We start from the raw sequence: 17,677 nt of genomic DNA, 5'->3' as shown, positions 1-17,677 counted from the left end.
CAAGCTTCTTGTGTGCCGGGTGACATGGTTGACAAATTAGGAAGGTTCTCTTGGCACCCGACCAGAACTTAGCTGCTAATTGTGGTAATAAATAACCCATCCCCAAAACAGAGGCTTCTTTTAATTTCTCCTTCCCTACCAGCAAGCTGGATGGAACGTAGCATTCTAAAAATACATAAAATAAAGGAAGGGAGACTCTCGCTCAAATGGCTGACTGACTAAATATACCTGGGGAGATGGTGAAGGCAAAAAATCATTATTTATGTCTCCCAGCCCATGACAATTTAAAGGGGGGGGATTTACCCCACTGCAATTCTAAGAATGTTTAATTCAAAGTGTCCTGTTGAAGACAATGGGACTTCCTCTCAAGTGAATGGAGGTAGGATCTCTTGTTCAAGTTCTGTCCTGTTATTTATGTAAAGCACACACACACACACACACACACACACACACACACACATCCCTGTCCCCAAAATGCCCAGAGCAGTTTACGCATGTTAATACAGTGGTGCCTTGGTTTGCGAACTTAATCCGTTCTGGAAGTCTGTTCTTAAACCAAAGTGTTCTTAAATCAAGGCGTGCTTTCCCATAGAAAGTAATGGAAAATGGATTAATCCGTTCCAGATGATGTAAAACAGCAATTTAACATGAATTTTACTATCTAACGAGACCACTGATCCATAAAATGAAGGCAACAATCAATGTACTGTACTATAAAATAAATAAGACAGTATTGTGGTTTAATTATCCCCCCCCTTACTTGCACTGATGATAGTTATTATTTGGAGGGGGGGCTTTTATCCATTTCTGCAGTCACACAATCAACCAGTAGCTGAACTGGGTTCCACACAGTCACAAAAACAAGTCACAAAAACAAAGTCACAAGTCAGTCCCCTAAAACGAAGAACAAGTCACAGTCAAAAAAATGAAAAAGTCACACACGCAAAAACTCAAAAAAAAAAAACAGCAAAAACAAAAGCTCCAAATATCACCTCTGTGTTGCATGGGTGCTTGGGACTCAACAGCCGACAGACTCAACAGGTAGCCTCTAATTAGCAATGGGGGACTCAATTTACAAATGGAACACACTCAACAGGAAGTGGAACATGTTCTGCTTCCAAGGCAAAGTTCCCAAACCAAAACACCTCCTTCTGAGTTTGCAGCATTCTTATTCCAAGTTGTTTATAAACTAAGCTTGTTCTTAAACCAAGGTACCACTGTAATAAAACAAGCCCTGCATTTGGAATTACAATCTGAAAAAAATGACACAAAGGGAAAGGGGATTGGGAGGGAAGAGGAATAAGGGAAACTCAGGCACTAGTTACAGAGTTTTGTAATGACCAGCTGGAATGAAACAATGTCAATAGAGCAGAACCCCACAGGTTCATCCTTGTCCCTCTCTGGTCTCCTGATGTGATGGGTGCTGATGAGAGCTTAGTGAGGAGCTTGATGGAGCTGGGTGGAGTCTACACACATATACAAAAACCTTGTGGAAATGCTTTTTTTTTAAAAAAAAAGTTTTGAAAATAATAATAATACATTGAATTTGCCATAGCTCACTTTTGCCATCTAGTGTTGCATCTGTATATTGCACTTTGCAACACACTTAAAACCTTTTATTTGCAGCTGCATAGCTGAGCCCCAGACTTTGCTGGTCTTTCAGCAAAGGAGTTGTAGCTCTGCAATTCCTTTAAGAATCCTTAGAAGACTGCTTAAATGGGCAGATGGGCAGGTTATCATCTGTTAGAATTCCTGCTCCGTGATCGCAGTCATGGGATTGTTGTCTTTCACATGATGGTGTATGTTTTGACTCCACAGAGTGGGAAATGACGGAGACAGGATGTTTGTGTTACTGTGTTCCGTGAAGTGGGACTATTGTCCTTTGTCCTTTTTCTCTTTGCTGTCTGATGCTAGAGAGAGAGGGAGCCATGTTGCAGTGCTCTATGTGTGTTTATATGTAAATAAAGTAGATTAGCCAAAATGCTGAGTTGCTGAGGTCTGTTACACAAACTGTGAACACTGCAGATCCCTAAGTGTGCTGGTGTCTGTTGGCATCAGTCGCTGTGGTGTTTGGGCTGAAGACAGCTTTTGAAGCTCCCGAACGAAAGATGGATGGGGTATAAATAACAAATTATAATAATTATAATAATTATTAAGCAGCTTCTGGAACCAGATCTAAAGTGCTTCAGCAGGGGGCAGACCCATAGCTGTCAATGTTTCCCTTTTTTAAAAGGGAAATTCCCTTATTCTGAATAGGATTCCTCGCAAGAAAAGGGAAAAGTTGACAGCTATGGGCAGACCCTCAAGCCCGGGTCAAAACCCCAGTTTATTCTGGGATTTGACAATCACTCGCATTGCCACGTAACTACAAAGGGAACAAAAGAGAACCAAGGAAGGCGGCGGCGATTTCCATGAAGGGCGGGGTTCGGGGGGGGTCTGGCCTACACCAAACAGGACCTTGGAGAGCGGTTCTGACGCAGCCGTAATAAAATGGCTCAGCTGGATTCAGCACTTGGCAATGGAAATCACTCTTAAACTCTATTAATTGCTTCATTAATATCTGCTACTGAGCACCAAGCAGAAATCACATCAAGGTGATGCATGTCCGCAATAACATGTAGGGTATCTCTGCTGACTCACGTACCTTGGGCGCCGAGTCAACCTCAGATGCTGGTTGCTAAAGGCTCAGGAAAAAAGAGTCATTTTCCTGACTGGGGAATGTTCATGTGCTTATTTCTTTTGTGTGTGTGTGTGTATAAATTTTCCGTTTTATAATATTTAAACACATCTTCGTTATCCACTTCACTTCTTTTGCTCACACGAGGCTATCAACTTCCCTCCATTTTGCCTCATGGTTTTCAGAATTCAGAATTCAACAGTGTGACACGGCAGCTAAAAAAGCCAATGCAATTCTGGGCTGCATCAATAGGAGTATAGCATCTAGATCAAGGGAAGTAATAGTGCCACTGTATTCTGCTCTGGTCAGACCTCACCTGGAGTACTGTGTCCAGTTCTGGGCACCACAGTTCAAGAAGGACACTGACAAACTGGAACGTGTCCAGAGGAGGGCAACCAAAATGGTCAAAGGCCTGGAAACGATGCCTTATGAGGAACGGCTAAGGGAGCTGGGCATGTTTAGCCTGGAGAAGAGGAGGTTAAGGGGTGATATGATAGCCATGTTCAAATATATAAAAGGATGTCACATAGAGGAGGGAGAAAGGTTGTTTTCTGCTGCTCCAGAGAAGCGGACATGGAGCAATGGATCCAAACTACAAGAAAGAAGATTCCACCTAAACATTAGGAAGAACTTCCTGACAGTAAGAGCTGTTCGACAGTGGAATTTGCTGCCAAGGAGTGTGGTGGAGTCTCCTTCTTTGGAGGTCTTTAAGCAGAGGCTTGACAACCATATGTCAGGAGTGCTCTGATGGTGTTTCCTGCTTGGCAGGGGGTTGGACTCGATGGCCCTTGTGGCCTCTTCCAACTCTATGATTCTATGATTCTATGTACTGAGTTGAATAGGATCCAAAATGCAGCAGTCTGATTGGTCCTAGAACAATAGGATTCAGAATGCAACAGCCTGATTGGTCCTAGAACTATAGGATTCAGAATGCAGCAGCCTGATTGGTCCTAGAACAAGAGGCTCCAAAATGCAGCAGACTGATTGGTCCACAGGAGCCACCCAATCCAGCTGGAAGTGAATCCGCGACCTGATTGGCCTACAGGACAATCCCGGAATTAGCCACTCACGTGGGGCCCATTGTGTAAATAATGTATATAAAGCAGACATTCTGGGGGAACTTCCATTCCTCCTCACCACTATGAGCTGAATAAAGAGCATTAAATCCACTCTCGACTCCGAGTATATAACAATTTGAATATCATAGTATTTATACATTTTACATTTTACACTTCACTCATTCAGAATATCACAATTTTTCAATAAAAATAAAAGGGTAGTGACCATTATCATTACAAGTCTACTTACAACCCTGCTAGTGTTGTTAATGGCTTACAATAGTCCTTCAAGTATTGTATGCATTTACTCCAGCCTTTCGGGAAAGCTTAATCACGTTGGTTTTGGATTTTTGTGGTCAGCTTCGCCAGTTCCACAAAGTCGATCATCTTCATCTGCCACTCTTCTTTCGTTGGTATTTCTTGTTGTTTCCATTTTGGGGCTAAAAGTATTCTTGCCGGAGTTGTTGCATACATAAACAGTTTCGATCGCCCTTAAATATCTCTTCACTCACTATACCCAATAAAAATGCTTCCAGCTTTTTAACAAAGGTGTAGTTATACATTAGGGACGCGGGTGGTGCTGTGGTCTAAACCACAGAGCCTAAGGCTCACTGATCAGAAGGTTGGCAGTTTGAATCCCCATGACGGGGTGAGCTCCCGTTGCTCGGTCCCTGCTCCTGCCAACCTAGGAGTTCAAAAGCACATAAAAGTGCCAGTAGATAAATAGGTACTGCTCCGCCGGGAAGGTAAACAGTTTTTTTTTTGCGCTGCTCTGGTTCGCCAGAAGCAGCTTAGTCATGCTGGCCACATGACCCAGAAAAACTGTGGACAAACGCCAGCTCCCTCAGCCTGTAAAGCAAGATGAGAGCCACAACCCCAGAGTCGTCCGCGACTGGACTTAACGGTCAGGAGTCCTTTACCTTTTTTTACTTATACATTTTCTTTAACTCATTATATATCATTTCCCAATATGCTCTCCCCTTATTACAAGTCCACCACATATGTCATGTTTATTTCTAACTGATGAGATGCTCAACCCTTGAGGCGTCCATGAAAGAAGGGGGGAGAAGTTTGTTTTTGTTCAGATTTTGATTCAGAAAAGTACCTCCTTCTCACTTCTTGAACCAATACACGGACTGCGACACTGCTATCCATCAAACTTCACATGTCTTCAAATTCCGCAATACAGTTCTCTATTTATCTGCATATTTATCTACCCATGTGGGAGAAGTGTATGTATAAATGCATATATTCGTGAAAATAACACGGGGGGCGGGGAGAGAAAACACGTGCGGGGAAATTGTTTGCAGAAAAAAAGCGCTTGTTAGTCAAAAGCGCATGCAAAATATGTTTATCCAGAGAAATTTGCAATGAGTTGCTGGTGAATTTTTTTTTAAATGGAAATTGCTGCATAAATGGGGAGAACTGAAGGGGGTTATTGGGTTGTTTTGGTTTTTATTTTGATTATGTATTTTGAGCTTTTATATTCTGATTTTATCCTGTGAACTGTCCTGAGACCTGTGGGTATAGGGTGGTATATAAAAGTGATCATTATTATCAGTGCTTTTCCCCCTAGGGGGACGCAGGGGGATGCATACCCCTAAACTTTTTGTTAATCTAAGTTTGGCCTCATTGAGGGGCAGTATTTCAATATGAGTAGGAAATTGAGAGTACCCCTAAACATTTTTTTTTAGAAAAAAGCACTGATTATGATTATTATTATTAGCCAAGAAAAAACAAAATTGATGGATTTGTCTGTCCTCTGGTTTTCTCCATCCCTTTTAACCTTATTACGAGTTACCAGGGCCGGATTTAGGTCTGATGAGGCCCTAAGCTACTGAAGGTAATGGGACCCTTTATATGTCCAGCTGTCCTTCGTCAACCACAAATTTGTCACTGTTTTTTGTGTGTTGAATATATGCTAGATGGTAATTTATGGACCTAATAGGTATCTAAGGGACGTGGGTGGCGCTGTGGGTTAAACCACAGAGCCTAGGACTTGCAGATCAGAAGGTTGGTGGTTCGAATCCCTACAACGGGGTGAGCTCCCGTTGCTCAGTCCCTGCTCCTGCCAACCTAGCAGTTCAAAAGCACGTCAAAGTGCAAGTAGATAAATAGGTACCGCTCCGGCGGGAAGGTAAATAGCATTTCTGTGCGCTGCTCTGGTTTGCCAGAAGCGGCTTAGTCATGCTGGCCACATGACCTGGAAGCTGTATGCCGGCTCCCTCGACCAATAAAGCGAGATGAGAGCCGCAACCCCAGAGTTGGCCACGACTGGACCTAATGGTCAAGGGTCCTTTAATAGGTATCTAAAGCCATTTGCTTTCTTTTTTATCTTATATTTTGGAAATATACATCCAGGTGTTTTTTAAATTATTTTTGGGGGGCACCCCCAAGAGAGTGGGGCCCTAAGCTATAGCTTGCTTAGCTTATACGTAAATTCAGCATTGCATAGGTTAAGGAGTTTGTGGATGGGAAAGGTACTGATATAGCCCATGAAAGGAAATGCCCAAGAAGGTGATTATGGCATCAGAGATTTATGCCAAGCTCTGAGGTGGCGCTGACCTCTGCATTTGCCAGTTTCTGATTTTTTCATTTCATGGCTCTTCAAGCAAATGTTTGGGTGTCGTCGCTGCACAATCTGGCCTTTATTTATTACATTTTTGTACCGCACATTCCCTCAAACGTGGCACGAAAACATCTCCCCCACCTTAGCCTCACCACAGCCCTCCTTCGTTGTAACTAATTAAAACAACAGCTAAAGATTTTTTGTTTCGTTTAGGCAAGCCAGACTATTCATTACATGCATTTGATTTTAAAATCTGTTGGTTTTATTTTTGTTTTAAATCATCATCATCATCACCATCATTATTACATAAACACCATATCAATTTTATACCTGATGAAATTGTTTTGCTGGTTTTGGAGTTTGCAGGGATGAGGTTTTTTTGTTAGGAATTCCTTCATTGCTGGGGGGTTGGCGTAAATGACGCTAAGAGCCCCTTCCAACCTTAAAATTCTATGATTATATATATTTTATAACTTGTGGTTTGTTTGTTTTTGTCTTCTATTCTTTTTAAACCTTGCACTCTGTTTCCATGACTTTATGCTGTGAAGCAATCCATACAGTTGTTTAACAACCAATTGTTATATAAATGCAATAGATACAACTATCAAGCAGATAAGGCCAGCAGATTCAGAGGATCTGCTAATTTTATGTCTATTTTGATTATTTTATGATCAAATATGTATCAAACGTTAGCAATGAAAACAGGCAAAATCTCGATTAATATTGATTAAAATTTTCTACCATTTTAGAAGGTTTTTTTTTTAAAAAAAAATAACAACTAAGTATATGTAAATCTTGCTAAATAAGTTTTTTTAAAACACACACACACAGAGAGAGAGAGAGAGAGAGAGAGAGAGAGAGAACTACAGCCTTGGCAAGGTTTGACTGAATGCCTTCCCCAGCTGCCTGAATCAAAAACGTACTTCCACCGCTGAGCACAGATCTTCATTTCCACTTCCATTGCCATTGATGCTCCTGATGTTGTACGGACTAGAACCCTTAACCTTCTCCAAAGACCCTGCCGTGAATAGACTCAATGGCATTAGAGAGCAGGCCCCATCTGTCTGCCGTCCTAGCGCAATTGGATTTCATTGCCCCCCTTTTGTCTCTCTCGCTTTGGAGTAGATTTCTGAAAGTTTCGCAGCGGGCAGCCGAGTAATTACTTAATGTTCTAAATTACTATCAAGAATGCGCGGGCCGGACGAGTGTTCAATTGCCAGGCACCGTCGGTTCAGGAATCATCTTATTCTTGTTATTATTACTGAGATCTTAAGTATGTCGGAGGCAGAAGGCAAATACATTTCAAGCAGTCATTCAGCAGGGTTTTTTTAAAAAAACCAGGCGTACAGATTGCATCTCCGAGGGCTCCTTTGAGGTTCTTCCTTGCTCTTTTGTTAGGGCAGCATTAAGTGGGTATAGAGTCTGGAGGAAGCTATTCTGCTATTGTGCTAGTTTTAAATAGGGCCTAGAAATACTGCCTGATACAATTTGATTAAAAACTGAACCAGGATATATATTTTTCTCTCTCCGAGCTATTCCATTTCCAATTTCTGCAGGGCTTCTTTAAAATAATAATAATAATATTCCTACACACAAGACCTCTTCAGTGAATATATAACTCATTGTGTGTGTGTTGTGTGTGTGTGTGTGTGTGCGCGCGCCTATGCCTCAAATTTGAACAACTATGTAATTGTTCAAAAGCCAAATGGGGGCATGTCTGTAGCTCATAAAAAGACACGAAATTGTTTGAAGAGCCATTTGGTTTCATCTGTCATACCCCCCAACATTTCTCCAATGAAAATAGGGACATCCTATTTCTAACAATAACAATAACAATAACAATAACAATAACAATAGTTTTACTATTTATACCCCATCCATCTGCCTGGGTTGCCCCAGCCGCTCTGGGCAACTTCCAGCATATAAATGATAAAACATTAAACATTAAGAAACTTCCTTATATGAGACTGCCTTCAGATGGCTCGGGGGTCACATAGCTCCAAACCCTCCAACATTCCTCCGATGAAAATAGGGACGTCCAAAGGAAAAGAGGGATGTTCCAGGATCAATTCAGAAACTGGCACAGCTTCTGTAAATCCAGGGCTGTCCCTGCAAAATAGGGACACTTGGAGGGTCTGATCTGGTTAATTCAGCTGAGATGTGGTCAAAGATGGATATTATGAAACTGTGGTTCCTCCATTAAGGTGGGTTGGACTACTATTCTATGAGTGTGTGTGTGTTTGTGTAGGGGGCTTAATCCCTAACGCAGCAACAAAGATCTACATTCACACGCAAATTGCATGGGCAACATGAGAATACACGTCCGCAATGATTTACCCAACCATTTCTGGATGTGTCTTTTCGTTAGGATGTTGGCGAAATTCACATCTAAAGGCAAACCTGCCTAATGTGGACACTCCAAAACAATATGTGAACTGAAACACAGCGATCCTTCAGAACTCACACCTCACCGAATACGGTGACGAAGTTCTCCAGTCGAGCAACATGCACAAAAATGCATATAGCAGAGAAACACATTGTATTTCGAAAAGTTGCTTTGTGTATATTAGGCATAAAATGTATACAAATATGTGTATATTAGGATAAATTTGTACTTGAATACTGATGAATTATCGCTAGGACTTTAAAAAAACTACACACAACTGATGCGGAGAAACTGAGCAAAACCAGAATTAACACTTTAGCCCATCCTTGCTTATGGTACAAATAGAATTGAGCGTCATCTTCTTCTCAGAGCCATCAGTTGTAAGGCAGAAGTAGTTGCCTTCGAACTTGGCCTATTTATCTAAGCTTTATGTAGGAGCTGGTTGTGAGTCCTGCAATAAACCTGTTCCCTACTTTGCCTGGCTTATTTGCACCTGGCCTGGGACTCCACCTACAAAGGCTCAGGGTGTCATCCAACATGCCAGTGTGGTGTAGTGGTTAAGAGCGGTAGACTCGTAATCTGGTGAACCGGGTTCGCTTCCCCGCTCCTCCACATGCAGCTGCTGGGTGACCTTGGGCCAGTCACACTTCTCTGAAGTCTCTCAGCCCCACTCACATCACAGAGTGTTTGTTGTGGGGGAGGAAGGGAAAGGAGAATGTTAGCCGCTTTGAGACTCCTTAGGGTAGTGATAAAGCGGGATATCAAATTCAAACTCCTCCTCCTCTTCTTCTTCTTGAAAATCAGGGTGTACCATGCAATGGTTTCGCGGGAGCCAGCTGACTGGTGTGAGAGCGCAGCACAACCACAAGCACCAGAGTTGGCTGCAAGCACTAGCTCATCCTCGACTTTTGAGCTTGGCAGTGACACTGATGGAGGAAGTGGGGTGAGGTCGGTGCGGTCCACCCCGGGTGTCACCCCTGATTGGGGGTGACATCACCATGCTGCCCCCCTGGGACGCTCGCCATGGGCACCCCCCCCCCCCGGGATAGTCGCCACAGACGGTGCCGCTCGCCGCTCATAGCTAGTCCTACCCGTGGGTACACAGAAAGTGCGCTGCTCCAGGTGCCAGAGCAGATAGCTCCGCCTCTGGGTGATGATACTGGAGAGATGGGAAACAGGATCTTCTCGGATCAAATCAGAAGCCGGGATGGCTTTTGTAATTCCAGGAATGCCCTGGGAAGGTATGTGTCATATGTCGTGAAAGTGTCCAGAGATGGGCTTTATAGGTCAAATCCAGCCCCCCTGAACCAAGGAGGTGTCCTTTTTGTGGGATGTAATCCATATGGTTAAAGCTTTGGTTTTCCCAGTAGTGATGTATGGAAGTGAGAGCTGGACCATAAAGAAGGCTGATCGCCGAAGAATGGATGCTTTTTAATTATGGTGTTGGAGGAGATTCTTGAGAGTCCCAGGGACTGCAAGAAGATCAAACCTATCCATTCTGAAGGAAATCAGCCCGGAGTGCTCACTGGAAGGACAGATCCTGAAGCTGAGGCTCCAATACTTTAGCCACCTCATGAGAAGAGAAGACTCCCTGGAAAAGACCCTGATGCTGGGAAAGATGGAGGGCACAAGGAGAAGGGGACGACAGAGGACGAGATGGCTGGACAGTGGTCTCGAAGCTACAAACATGAGTCTGACCAAACTGCGGGAGGCAGTGGAAGATAGGAGTGCCTGGCATGCTCTGGTCCATGGGGTCACGAAGAGTCAGACATGACTAAACAACTAAACAACAACAATCCATCAGTCAAATGCAAAATTCCTTATTTCCCTAGAGTGGGCACAAGCAGGGGGACATCCAGTCAGTGTAACTTCCTGTTCCACTAGTCTGGAGCTTCCTTCCCCTGCATGTGACCTGGGAGATGGGCATGGCCCTGGCTGACTCCACAAAAGAGCCGAGTCATGCAGCCATCTTCTCAGTTCATCTCTCAGTCTTCTCTCTGTTGTCTTGTTCTCTTTTTTGCTTCCACGCTGCTCTCCTGTAGCCATTTTGTCTCAATGTAACTTAGCTGTCTGCTGGCTTTCAGCCAGCAGCACATGAATTCAGTCTCCATAGGAGACAAACTCACCGTTTCTTTGTGTAACTACCAAGCAAAGCCTGCCTTTCAGGGATCGTATTGTGAACTGAAATGTGAGTAAACTTTTTGTTACTTTACTCAAAAATACTCCCATGTCTTTATTCTTTTGGGAGGGATAAAAAGGGACACCAGGAAATAATCTTAACTAAGAGATTCAAACGAATCTGCAAACTAGCTTCCAGCTGTATTGAGCGTGAGTGAGAGAAGGATAATATTTGTCCAACATATCCTTGCCCACAGCTGTCAACCGTCTCTTATTTGGCGGGAAAGTCCCTTATCCCAGCGCCGTGTCCCGCTGCTGTCCCTTATTGATGATGTCCCTTAAATTTCCCAGGTATCAAAGGAAGCAGCTCCTCTCCCTCCCTGCCAGCCAGGGAGGAGGGAGGCTCCAACTGTGTTGCTTGGCTGCGTTGCTCACCCAATAAGGAGTCTAAGAACGACTGGGGGGGTGGAGCTTGCATGCCTTGTGCCAATCAAATTGGCTACATTGCCTGGGGACTCACCTTTGCTCAGCGCTTCCCAGCGGAAAGGTGACGGTGGTTTTCCTTGCTGCATCCCCTTTGCCGGGTTGCTTCACTGTGGGAACCACCGCTTGTTTTTATTTTATTTTATTGAGTTTTCACATTTTATATAGACATAACAAACACACAAAGACACAGACAAACATGTACAATTTCAAATTCTTACTTTCATAACCCCATTCTCTGACTTCCCCGCATCCCCCCTTCATGCATCCTAGTTCCAATAGTTAGTTCAGCAAGTTCTTATCTCCTTTCTTTACAATATTATTATCATTTTTTTAAAAAAACTTAGTTCTTCTTAATTATCCAATTTTAACTTACACAGATCCATTATAATCATTACATCCTTTCCAAAGGTCGACCTAAATTCCCTTCCAACAATTTCTCAATTATCATATTAGTTACTAAACATAATAACTAGACATAAAAATCATAACCTTATAAGAAAATTCTCATCCCCCCTCTTTCCAGGTTTCGATCCCCCAAAGAGGTGTCCATAATATCAGTTCTTAGCCTGGATTTCTCATGTCCGAGGCCTTCAAATCTCTATCAGTCCCTCTTCGTCGGTTTTGTTGGTAATCTTTTATGTTGGCCACCAAGTCTCGAAGGAGCTCTATCCCAATAAGATCAGTGTTTCTTCCAACCAGCCCTCCATATTCGAAAGCGGAGTCCCGATCCTGTTTCTTACTTCTTTTAAGGCCAAATAATCCGAATGTCCCAAGGGCTCCCTCTTTCATCTTGCACAAATTTGTAGTCCATAGTTCTTTCAGTCCCCCCATAAGGGGATCTCTCTCTTCTTCATCCTTGCTTTTCAGCCAGATTCTCATTGTCCATATCATGGGAACCACCGCTTGAGGCTTCGTTTGGCTGCTGGCTGGGCTTTCTGCCTTTGGCTCGGAGGAGCTCAGAAGTTGAACATACCTGTGTTCAGAAAATCCCTTATTTTGGCTGCTGATCCCTTATTTTTGAGGCTGCTGGTCCCTTATTTTCAAATCTGTAAGTTGACAGCTATGCCCTACTATCCTTAACATTTCCACACCTTTACTGTGTCAAACCATTGTTCAACCTTGGTCAGTATTGTCTGCACTGACTGGCAGCAGCTCTCCGGGATTTCAGACAGTGGACGATCCCAGTCTGCCCTAGAGATGCCAGGGTTTGAATTGGGACCTTTGGCATGCAATGCAGATGTCTACATGGGTCTGGAATGAATTAGAAGTCAGGAAAGGTGAGAAAGGAGCAGAGCAGTGCCCTCTATGTTGGGAGAAACAAATGGCCTAAATGTTAATGACACTTCTAATCATATTCAATTCCAACCTCTTGGAACTAGCCGAAAGTTTTCTCCTTGATGTCAGTAGCATCAGAATCACCCCTTGGAGCCTCAGTATACAAATAACTCCTTCTATAATTTTCCCTTTCCCTAATTACTTTAGAGTGTATTATCATGCTTAGATGTGAGCTTTGCATCTATCTGTCTATTGATGTTTTCCTCTCCTTTTTTCCAAATGTCTGAACTTGTAGCATTAGCAGGGTGGTAATAAACATAAGAGCATTAAGATGCAATTCCCTTATGCTTTTGAAAAATTACTTCATAAATGCAAAGTAAAATATTTTCCCCTTTTTATTACCTGACAATTACATATTAAGAATTTCTTTTTATGTTTAAAAACATATGCAGATGGGCATAGCAGACGCCAAAATGTAATTGCTTTCTTACTATAAGAATCAGATGTCATTTTCTTCCAACTCAGCTCTGAAAAAGAGAGAGCAAGAAAGAGAGAGGGAAGAGGAGGAGGAGGAGGAGGAGGAGGAGAGGGAACAAATTGTTGTATACATTAAATTTTGAGACACTGGATAGCATTCCTCAATTAAACTATTTAAATGAAAAAAGATTGCTTTACAGCTCTATCATATCGCCCCGAATAAAACCTCTCTTGAGGCAAATTGGCTGTGGCAGGTTCCAAATGTGCTGGTTTTAATGCGACTGGACAACCTAATAGAGGTCATTGGTAATTGTTATTATACACAATATTGCACTGTCAGAAACCACCCCAGAGCTACATACATTATTTGAGATGTCTGAGGTTCTTTGCTGCAAAGGAAAACCCTTATCTTCCGAGGAAACATCTGAGGTGAGACCTTCTTCCTGTCTTCATCTCTGAGGTCGTCATTGAAGCATCTTGTCAGAAGGCAAACTGCAGCATACATTTCATCTGTTCCTGTTTAACAAGGAATGTCTTCCCCATTTTTCTGACACCTGCCTCTAGTGAAACATTGCCATTCTCCCTATTTTTGTCCTTTGGAGAGATTCTAGGGACGCCTTTTGGAAATAACGTTAGGGTGCATGACTAAGGTTGCCATTTTGGGGAGTTTTCTGCCTTGTTCACAGCTCCCTCAGATTTTGCTGGAGTGTTTGCGCATGCAAAACAGGGGGGCAACCTGTGTGTCCCTCCCCGCCTAATTTGTGGGGTGTGGGTGTGAAGGATTTGGCAGACAAAGAGAAATGGGTTGCCTCCACCCACTTCTGAATCTGGCCTTGACCACAGAAACAGAGAATCACAGAGTCGGAAGGGAACCTGATGATCATCTATTCCAACCCCCTGTGATACAGGCTTATGCAGCTGTCCCTTACGGGAATCGAACCAGCAGCCTTGGCATTACCAGCACCATGCTCTAACCAGCTGAGCTATACTTGCATGTTTGGCTTTAGCCCTGCCCACTGCCAGCTCTGGCCCTGCCCACCATCAGATTACCCCTAAGGGAATGAACCTTCCGCTAAAAAAACATGAGTTTTCCCAACCTCACTGTATACAGGGCTATCTTAAGCATATGCAGCACTGGGGTACAAAAATCCACCCCCCCCCCCCGAGTTTTTTTAGGGGGCAGCACACTCTGGGCCGGCTGTTGAGGCACGCAAGTAGGGCAGGGCTGAGCTGGCAGGCTGCCTCAGCACCTCCCTTGGCCCCGGGTGTGCAGGGCAGAGAGGAGCGTGAGGTAGCAGTGCTAGGCCAGGTGCCTCGTCAGGTGGGCAGCGCGCTCTGGGCGGGCCTCTCCATGGCCCTACAACAATCCCAGGCATGCAGGAAGGCAGAGCTGGCAGTGGGCAGGGCTAAAGCTACACATGCAAGTATAGCTCAGTTGGTTAGAGCATGGTGCTGGTAATGCCAAGGCTGCTGGTTCGATTCCCGTAAGGGACAGCTGCATAATCCTGTATCACAGGGGGTTGGAATAGATGATCCTCGCTGGCTCGCTCACCCCCGAACTCATGGCACAGAGCCGCCCACAGAAGAAGAGCCCGCTGTGGCGCTCCAACGGGCGGGTCCTTCCCTGGACTCCAACTTTCGGGCCCCGGACTCTCGGCCTGGCACCCTGAGAGCCCGCCGCCCGGGTGCCCCACACCCCTAACGCCTATGGTTAAGACGGCCCTGACTGGGGTGGGGAGACACAAGCTCAGAGACCAAATGCAGCCCTTCAGACCACTCTGACTTGCCCTTAAGACTTTCCCCAGGGTACATATTTCTCTTTCTCCTCCACATCCAGAGAGCAATATGTGAAGAGAACACATGAAAGAGACTATTAACCAACAGTCAGGCACACCATCTATGCAGAGCCATGGGGACCGGGGCCCCCAAAAAAATTAAATGAGGGGGGCAGGGCCCCATTGGGCCTATCAGAGGGTGCACGGGGCCCCAGTGTGCCTCCTTCCACTGCGTTAATGTCATATGCACACACCGGGGCTGCGCAGTGTTGGTCGGACACCGGCGTGCCTGCTAACAGTAAACTCTAAATGAAAGTCCTATCTTTCTATAACCTGCTTTTCTCTTCCCCCATATTTCAGGGATAGCCAATGTGGTGTCATCCAGACGCCCTTGGGCTAGAATTCCCATAAACCCTAATCGGCATGGCCTACAACCAAGGAGCTTCAGTCTCAATAGATCTGGAGACCAGCACATTCGCTATCCTTGCCTAGTCTTCTCTGGTCCGTCAACGCAGTTCAGCCTAATATATACTGTAACAAGAGAGCCAGAAGCTGTGGGTCAATTGTAGAATGGCTCAGAAGCACCGCTTCTGGAGAATTTGATGACCCACCAGCAGGTTGAGCTCAAATGGCAATCCAGCTTGTCAAAAATGTGGAGGAGATAGGTATATTGAGAGAAGATGTGTGGCAAGTCGAGAGGGATGTTTCGCTGTCAAAATCAATACAGAATCAAAGAGCGAGAAGGAGAGAAAATAATAATAATAATAATAATAATAATAATAATAATAATAATAATAATAATAATTTTTTATTTATACCCCGCCCTCCCCAGCCAAGGCCGGGCTCAGAGCGGCTTACAAGCAATAATAAAAACAAGATGAATGATTACAAACTTAAAAACAAAAATAAAACACAACAATTAAAATAATGGAACATTAAAATATTAAAATGTAGCCTCATCGCAGGAGGAGAAGGAAAAGAAGGGGAAAAGAGAGAGAGAGGGGGGGGGGAGGGAGGGAATCAAACTGGCTCCAGGCCAAAGGCCAGGCGGAACAACTCTGTCTTACAGGCCCTGCGGAAAGAAATCAGATCCTGCAGGGCCCTGGTCTCATGAGGCAGAGCGTTCCACCAGGCCGGAGCCAGAGTTGAAAAGGCCCTGGCTCTGGTTGAAGCCAATCTAACTTCTTTAGGGCCTGGGACCACTAGGGTGTTGTTATTTATGGACCTTGAGGCTCTCCGTGGGGCATACCAGGAGAGGCGGTCCCGGAGGTACGAGGGTCCTAGGCCTAGATATCTTTGGTATCTGAAGAAGTGTGCATGCACACGAAAGCTCATACCAAGAACTAACTTAGTTGGTCTTTAAGGTGCTACTGGAGGAAAAAAAATTTTGGTTTTGACTATGGCAGACCAACACGGCTACCTATCTATAAATGATCTCGTTTGTAAGTAAGTATTATCCACAAACTTCAAGAAAATAGGATTACAGGAGAAATAGTTATGGTCAGTATCAATTTTGCAAAGTTCCTTGCTCATCTTCACGTGTGTGTTTTATTTATGCATATAAAAAACCCCTCTCAGCTGTTTACAAAAATTTAAAACAAAGCATTAAGATTATCAGTTTAAAACAATCAAAGGAGGTATTTATACATATTCAAAAGATGATTAAAACCAACAGGCCCCCACTGTGGAAGGACGTGTGGATCCAGAATTGGCCTCCACAGTCACTTACGGACTCACTGTTAAAACCATGTTTTTGGAAAACAATCTTACTTGGCTACGGGTGATTGCCAAAGAAGAAGATGACAGAAGACAGGATAAGCAATTTTGTTGTGTTTCATGTTTGATGCACATCTTATGAATCCTAATTCACTCATGAAGTTTTATGTTTGGTAAATGCTCACAGAACTCACTTTCTTATGAGGAGTGCAATGCAAAGAAGAAAGAAAATCTGGATTTGTTTTTCATCTGCACAGACAAATGTATCAGAGCAACACAGAAAAAAGTTCCACCCTCCTTAACAGAATATTTTATTTTAATTTCTTATTACATTTATACCCCACTTTTCCCCCAAGAGCTCAAGGTGGCAAACATAGTTTTCCCCCTTTTCCATTATATCCTCACAAGAACCCTGTGAAGCTGGTTAGGCTGAGAGACAGTAAATGGTGCAAGGCGACTATGGGTTTGTGGCGCTCATCTCGCTTTTAGGCCGAGGGAGCCGGCGTTTGTCCGCAGGCAGCTTTCCAGGTCATGTGGCCAGAAGGACTAAACCACTTCTGGTACAATGGGACACCATGACAGAAACCAGAGCGCACGGAAACGCTGTTTACCTTCCCACCATAGTGATACCTATTTATCTTCTTGCACTGGTCTGCTTTTGAACTGCTAGGTTGGTAGGAGCTGGGACCGAGCAACGGGAGCTCACCCCGTCGCGGGGATTCGAACTGCCGACCTTCTGATCGGCAAGTCCGAGAGACTCAGTGGTTTAGACCACAGCGCCACCCATGTCCCCAGACAAATTCATAGAGGACAAGGCGATCAACAGCTTCTGTCCATGACTGACACTGTGCTCTTTTTTATGGTTGGAGGCAATACAGTGGTACCTCAGATTATGTACTTAATTCGTTCCGGAGGTCCGTTCTTAACCTGAAACTGTTCTTAACCTGAAGCTTTAGCTAATCTGTCCTCCTGCTGCTGCCACACCACCGGAGCACGATTTCTGTTCTCATCCTGAAGCAAAGTTCCTAACCTGAAGCACTATTTCTGGGTTAGCGGAGTCTGTAACCTGAAGTGTATGTAACTTGAGGCACCACTGTATTTTGCAAGATGATCTTCCTCACAGGGTTGGTGTGAGGGAAA

This window comes from Podarcis gaigeae (genome assembly GCF_964106915.1).
Source record: "Podarcis gaigeae genome assembly, chromosome: 11".
Lineage (NCBI taxonomy): Eukaryota > Metazoa > Chordata > Lepidosauria > Squamata > Lacertidae > Podarcis > Podarcis gaigeae.
Note: the sequence above shows the minus strand (reverse complement) of the source record.